The sequence below is a fragment of the Equus caballus genome, chromosome 20 (assembly GCF_041296265.1).
Source record: "Equus caballus isolate H_3958 breed thoroughbred chromosome 20, TB-T2T, whole genome shotgun sequence".
Classification (NCBI taxonomy): domain Eukaryota; kingdom Metazoa; phylum Chordata; class Mammalia; order Perissodactyla; family Equidae; genus Equus; species Equus caballus.
Window position 1 is genome coordinate 44,147,696 of NC_091703.1, and position 7,573 is coordinate 44,155,268.

Sequence of the window (7,573 nt, forward strand, 5' to 3'; positions counted from 1 at the left end):
TTCAGAGGGGGTCTCCGGATCCCGGCACTGTGGCCTCACCAACTCGAGGACCGGTCGCTGCGCCTCTGGCCTGGCGGCCTCTCCCTACAGAGCGACCCAGGGATTCGTCGGGGCTTCACCCTTCACGGGACACGTGGCCGGCGTTCTCCCGGCCACCGTTCGAGGGGCCCCGAGTTTCAGGGCCCGGAGTGTTGGGGAGGGGCGGTGGCGCACCCGCTTCCTCCGAATTCCTTCGGTGCAAAGCCAGGCGGCGCCGAGGGCGGCGGAAATGCCGCGAGCAAAGCTCGAGTCTGCTTCGTAAGAGTTGGGGACCAGCGAAGACGGGGACCCCCGCAAGCTTCCGGTCCCTTTTTATCCTCAGCTTCTTTTGGCGGGACAGGCGTGTCTGTCTGTCGGTCTGTCTTTGGTGAAGTGTCCCTGCGTCCCTGCCTTCCCTTTCCGACTCAACTACTGGCGAGCTGGGGAGTCGAGCGCTCTCCCGGGAGCGATGCTCACACACGTGCGCACTCGCGCGCACAGACGCTCGCCCGTGTCCCTTCGCGCCGCTGCGCCGCGCAGCTCGTTGGCTGCGGCGGTTTAAACGCCTCTCGAGCTCCTGGCCTTGACTTTCCCCGGTCTCTTGACCCGAAAGGCAATCAATACCTGTTAGGTGTGCGGGGCCGCTCGCTGGCCTCCACCCTCCCCGCGCACACACGATACACCGCGTTAGCGATTCCCTTTCTCGCACTTTCGTGAAGGGGCGAGATGTGAAACCGGAAAAAATTCCTCTTTCCTCGAGGATTCCCTATCTGGGCTTCAAATGGGTATTTTCTCCCATTGTAGTAAAAGGGGAAAAAAAGTTTGCTTAGATATAGGGGAGGGGAAAGTACGTAGACGTGAACTGCACCACCGGCGTCTCTCCACAGCTTCCTAATTCGGTTCCCTCTCCACCAGCTGAAACCGAGCAATTATGCCAACAAGGAATCCATTCCTTTTGAGCCCTTCAAAAAGGGCCAGTTTGGAGACGGGCAATAAACCTGCGCTGCCTGAATCCACCCCTCTGCCCTCCTCCCTCCATCATGGCTCCCCCCAAACCCCCCCGGACCCTGCAGTGTAGACTTTGACTTTAAAGAGTCCCCGAGGGAGCAGGTTTGAAAGCCCAGCTCCGGGTTCCTGGGGCAGCGTTTGACAGGTCAGCCCCTCGCTTGCCTCCTTCCCCTCTCCCCCCACTCCGGTCCCCCTCTTCCACCCACCCCCGACCCTCGTGTGGGACTCAGACACCGATCCTGGGGCGAAGACGTGGCTGACAGTTAAATTGCAATGTAGGTCGAGGGGGGAAAAGGGACCGTGTCTCTTTAACGGGCCCTGCAGACAAAGCGTCTCCCCTCGGAGCAAGCGGAGTCGGGCGCAGCCGCGCGCAGACCTGTCAGCGCGTCTCCCGCGCTTGGGAGAGAGTTTGCAAAGTCATAATTATATCTCTTAACCTGTCTTGCTCTCTGCAGAAGAAGGTCCCATTATATTGAAATGAGATTATTAGCCATCAAATACTTTCTTTCTCGGGAGTTTTTTTTTTTTTTCCTTTTTTTTAAATTCAAATACCTTAACGACTTGGCAATTGCATTTTGATCAGATTTAGTTGGCGCCCCAGCTCGGCGCGGGAGCCGGGGCGGGAAGGCAGATGGTTGGGGAGGGAAGAGGGGATGCCAAAAGAGTTTGCAAAGAGAAGCAACCCCTCTTTTATCCTGCTCTTAGGGCTCGTCCACCGGGTGGGGACCTCTAGGCCTGGGGAGGAGGTGTGAGATAAGGGAAGTTGCGGCGAGATGGGGGGTACGCCTTCCAACCCTTCCTGACTGTGAGCTCAAGCCACTTCTCAGGAAATGAAGGTGAATTTCAGGCGGGGCGGATGTGGACCGTGCAGCGGGGACCAGGATACGGAAGTTTGAGGGCTGCGGGAATAGGGGAGGGTCTGGGGCAGCAGGTAAGCTCTGAGGCTGGAGCTGGCAGTCGGGGGGCTTAGCAGTTTCCGCTCCAGGTTGGCTCAAGTCTCCCGCCAGGTTCCTGGTGGATGGAATTTCAGTACGTAATAAATGGAGTTTTGCTCTACGCCGAAGGTCTGTCTGGTTTTACCGAAGGTTGTGAGCCCCTTGAGGGTGAAGTCCATCTCGTTTCCAGACCCTGGAACCTCTCTCCCTACTGCCAGAACAGCGCCACCCCCAACCCCTCGCCCACCCCTTATCCTCTCCCCGGACTCGGGGGAGGCTGTGAGGTGGAAGATTTTCCAGGCTCTAATTGTAAAGCCCCTCACTTTGACTTCCCCTGGTGGGAGGAGCGGCCAGGCTTGTGTTTTCCTTGGCTTCAGCCCAGACTCAAGGAAAATAGAGGGAGCAAGACAGCTCACCAGTCCCACCTCCCCGCACACACTCCCACCCTCACACTTCACATACAATCCTAGTGAGTCTAATTGTGCATTTAGTTCTGCCCCATCACCTGATGGATCTCTCTTCAGGTACTCCAGAAGCCAAATGGGGATCCAGAGTCCAGAAACGTGGCTTCCAGGCCAGGCTAGACCCGTATCACCTTGCTCCAGTCAACCCTAGTTTCTGAGTCTGTTTCTCCCTGTGCCTAATGAAAGCCTTCGCCTGGAGATCTGTATGATCCTTGTCATCTCTGACATTATTTTCCTATAAAAAAGGTTCTTAGTACAGGTGTGGTCATCTGGAAGATTCCAGGGAGACCACACCACCCCTCTCCTCCCATCTCTTCAGAAAAGCAGTCTGAAGGGGGGAGGGGGGATCACTTATGGCTTTAAAAGCTTCCAAATACCAAAACTCTGGGGAACTGGCAGTGTCTACTGAAGCTGAAGCCTGCACACCTATGACCCAGCAGTTCCATGGGGAGGCGTGGCCCCAGCAGCAATGCAAACCACATGCACCAAAGGACGTGCACAAAAATGTTCACAGCAGGACTCTTCACAATAGCCCCAGACTGGCAGCTACCAGAGGTCCTCCAACAGTAGGATGGACAGACAAAGTGTGGTGTCATCACACAACCGAATATACTACATAGAGAAAGAATGGACTGTTGCTATGTGCAACGTGGATGATTCTCACAATGTTGGACAAAAGAAACCAGACACGAAAGAGTACATGCTCCATGATTCCTCTTATTAAAAGTACAAAAACAGGTAAAAGGGATCTATGCTCGTAGAAGGCGACATGAGGGTCAATTCCAGAGAGGATGACTGGGAGGGAGTATGAGGGAAGCTTCTGGGCTGAGGGGAACCTTCTGATTCTTGATTTCGTGACACAAGTGTGTTCAGTTTGTGAAAATTCATTGAGGTGTGCACTTATGTTAAATGCATTTTGTAGATGTATATTATATTTAAGCCTCAAATTGGAAATTTCTTCTCCCCCATCCTCAATCTCATCCACACGCTCACACATTCTAATGCCCCAAACTCCATATTGGCAGGAAATCAATGAAATTGTCTTTGGCCCTCCTGCCCTGTGCTTGGCGCCGTGGAGCATCCACAAATGGATTTTAGTTCCTGCCCTCAAAGAGTTTGCAATCTAGTTTAGGAGGCGATAAACATATAGGAAGCAATTGAGAAAACATCCGATGAGCTAGAGTGAGTGGTTCATGATTGTATGAGCCACACAGCGTGGATGTGAATCCCAGATCCACCCCTTATCAGTTGTGTGACCCTGGACAAGTGTCTCCACCTCTCAGGACCCCAGTATCTGAAACGTGGAGAGGACTGTACATGAATGGCTGTTGTGAGGGTTACATCAGATGGTCTGTGTAACCGCATGTGATAAGTGCTCCATAAACGTGAGACACTCTTCTCGCCGTCTGTGGGGCAGCTTGGGCTGCTCAGAGTTCAGAGAAGAGGGAGGTGAGTGTGGGTTAGGGAGGCAGGAAAGGCCTGCTGAGGGAGGGACGATTCGAGCTGGGAGAGGTTGATGAAAAGGGGCTTTAGAAAGATCATCTGGGGCAGTGGCTCTCAAACAGGAGCAATTTTGCCCTCGAGAGGACATTTGGCAATGTCTGGAGACATTTTTGGTTATCACAATTCAGGATGGGGGGTGTTGCTACCGGCATAACAGAGATCAGAGATGCTGCTAAATACCCGACAGTGCACAGGGCAGTCCCCACAACAGAGAATTATCCGGCCCAAAATGTCAGTGGTGCAAAGCTTGAGGAACCTTGATCTGGAGGATAGAGAGAATTTGGTGGCAAAAGAAGGCATTCCAGGAGGGAGAAGGGTGTGTTCTGGAAGTCCTGATGCGAACTGAGGGTGGGCGGCATTGGGGAGTGCCCAGGGATGTCCCTGTGCTGGTCTTCATCCCTGAGGCTGCAAGTTCCTCATTCACGTCCCTGATTTCAGAACTTGCTGAGGGTTCAGGAGGCTCATCCCGGACCTGGTTTCTTTGCTGCTCTCAGGAGAGATTTGGATAAAGCAGAGCAGAGTCTCAGGAGATTTGCAAGTCCACGAAGATCACTTCTGCGTTGGACCTGCAAGTGGAGGAAACCCCTGAGGTCTCTGGGGCTCAGAAAAGGACTTGTCCACCATCATGCAGCAGCGGGAAAGGCTGAGGTTCCACCCTGGAGCTCTGTTCTTGACGTCCAGCAAGTTAGGGGGGAAGGGACCGCAGATATTGACTAATCTAGAAGGGGAAAATACGGCACTTTTTAAAAGTCAAAAGGAAAGTTGACACTGAACCTGGAAGTGCCCAAGAGAACAATGTGATTCTCTAGGGGCAAGTTTAGTTCTGGGCCCCAAAACCATGTTTCATAGCTATAGGATTCCAGAAAAGATAAAATTGACATTGATTAGGCAAAAGATTTCTTTCCTGAAGCAATTTCTAGATGCCAGGCACTATTCCAAACACTAAGCATACAGCCTTGAACAAAAGGCCAAGCAGATCCTAGTGGAGCATCCACCCGGGGGTGGGGGGAGGATGGTAAATAAAACAGTATATAATGTGACGCCAGCATTCGATTGAGCACCTGCTGTGGGTTGGGTGTTCTTCATAAGTATTCTCAATTTCATGAGAAACTTTAAGGTAGAAATTCCTTCCTCCGATTTAAGATGGAGAAACTGAGGCTCAAAGAAGGTAAGTGACTTCCCCACAGTAGAATGACTAATAAGTGGAAGATTCAGGATTTGAACGTAGGTGGCCGATTCATGATAAAAACGCTTTAGTAAACTTAGAGGGAACTTCCTTCATCTGATAAAGACTATCTACAAACAAAGAAAACCCTATGGCAATCATAGTATTTAATAACAAAACAGGGAAAGTTTCCTCGTTTAGATCAGGACAAGATAGGGACGTCCACTGGCAACATTCTATTCAACATCATGTTCGGTGTCCTGGCCAAGACGATGAGACAATAAGTAAAAGCCCTAAGGAATGGCAAGGGGAAAGTCTAAATATTATTATTTTTAGATGATGTGATGTTGTACATAGAAAATCCAAAAGAATCTACCAACTCCTAGAATTAATATATGTATTTAGTCAAGTCACTGAGGACAAGTGATATGCTCTGATAAATTATATTTCTCTATACCAGCAAGAAAAGATAGAATATAAAATTATAAAAAGCAATACAATAAGTCGGTAATAGCTATGGGGTATGGGGTTTCTTTTTGAGGATGAAATGTTCTAAAGTCGGTTGTGATGATGGTTACACATATCTGTGAATATACTAAAAACCACTGAATTTTACACTTTAAATGGGTGAATTGTATAGTATGTGAATTATGTCTCAATAAAGCTGTTTTTTTAAAAAAAAGATAAAGGGTAGACATTGTGGAGCCTCCCCTTCCTACACTACCCATCCCTTAGAAAAATTCCTTCTACAAAGTACAATTTACAACAGCAGCAAACACCATCCAATGCCTAGGAAAAGATCTAATGAAAAACATGCGTGACTTCAACGCTGAAACTACAAAATGTTATTGAGAGAATTTAAAGACCTAAATAAACGGAGAGCTATCCCATGTCCACAGATGGGAAGCCCTCGTATCGTAGTGATGTTACTTTTCACCAAATCAATCTATAGATTCAACACAATTCCAATCAAAATCCCATCACGTTTGTTTGTGGAAATTGAACTCGGGGGATCTGAATTCATAGCCCACTGGAACTGGACGCTGTAAAAAAAAATCCAAGAGTCCCAGTGTCCCCCATGCACAGGGTTATAGGTAGTCATAACCAAAAGGCCACCAAGCCCTTCAATCATAAAATTAGGACCCTGGAAAACTCAATTGGGAGTATAAGGAGAAGACAAAATATATTTTCAATTAAAACAGACGCTTAGCACGCTTTTAGTAGACAGAAGAGAAAGACCATCATTGACTAAATATATTTTTATTTAAACAAGGATGTTAGAGAGGACTGGGGATTGCCACCCTCCACAAGTGGTATCATTGGGAATATGGCTCGCTGCCTGAGGAAATGGCTCTCTCCCAGTGGGACAGAGGTGTGAAGGGATTCCTCTGGCAAGGTCTTGGTGAGTGGGTCAAGAAATCCTTGAGGCCACATGCCCATGGGCGCCGACTTGCATAGCGGCATGGCATTGCAGGAAGCTCTTGACCTGCACCAAGATAGCAGCTGGGACTGCACCTTGGGCTTTGGAAAGCTCTGGGAGAGTTGAGATTTGAAGTCAATGGCCGGAGACAGCTGCTTCCTCCCTGATGACAAGCTGGGGAGCACCCGAGACACTGAGCGGGAGACTGGAGGGGGCCGGGGGTGCATCACTGCCTTTGTCCTCAGGCTGCACCCACAGAGACAGAGCTGGGAGACGTGGGACTCCGAGAGGGAGAGCTTGTTGCCCGATGCGTGGGAGGGTAGAGCCCTCAGACTCCCCCCTGCCTCCCATCTTGATGCCTTGGGATGCCAGGTTTTCCTAAACAGGGAGGAAATTCAGATTCATGGAAAAGAGACTCAGAAGAAGAGGCTAAAGAGATGCCAGGACAACACAAATACTCACTCTGCCTCTTTCCAAAGAGAGTTCTCTCCCCCCGGGAATGAGGGCTTCAAGACAGATTCTACAACAGGCTGTCTCTTCATTTGCTCTAAAAAGAAGAGAGAGAGAAACTGAGAGCTAGGGATCAGGGAGCTGATGGCTACGAATATCCGAGAGGCAGAAGAGTTTTCAGGGAAGGGAGAGGAGGATGAAGGACAAACAGAAGCAGTCTGATTACTTCAGGCTGGAGGATTAGAACATCCCGAAAATTCTCTCTCTCAACACACCTCTAGTAGGAGAATCAGACGCACTCTCTTATAGAGTCAGGGCGGGGAAGTGAAATGTGAGAGAGGGGAAGAGAGGGCAGATGTAGTTGGAGAGAGGGAGGAATTCTCTTTGCCCACCTCTCGCAGTGTCTTTTTGAGTCGACTTAGTACATATCACTGAAGGCCCCTGTTCCTACTGTGATGTCACACATGAGTTGCAGCTGGTAAGCCCCAAAGACTCCTGTGCTGGGTCATTGGGCTGTGGACTCCAGGTTATCCCTGGAGCCTAGAAGGTCCTGCCTCTTCCCCTGGTGGTACACCAGTTCCAAAAACACTTCAGACTCTTTCTTTGCACC

General features: G+C 50.0%; 1 long non-coding RNA gene across 2 annotated transcripts; it reads right to left on the reverse strand.

Moving 5' to 3' along the window:
• Window positions 1-6,337: 6,337 nt before the first annotated feature.
• On the reverse strand, window positions 6,338-7,369 carry LOC102150486 (uncharacterized). Of its 2 annotated transcripts, none has more exons than XR_011429743.1 (3): window positions 7,239-7,369; window positions 6,976-7,060; window positions 6,338-6,891 (listed from the first exon to the last, which is right to left on the reverse strand). It is a non-coding gene; the product is annotated as an uncharacterized lncRNA (long non-coding RNA). The 2 variants fall into 2 exon arrangements; XR_002802058.2 differs by having other exon boundaries at window positions 7,190-7,362.
• Window positions 7,370-7,573: the final 204 nt, after the last annotated feature.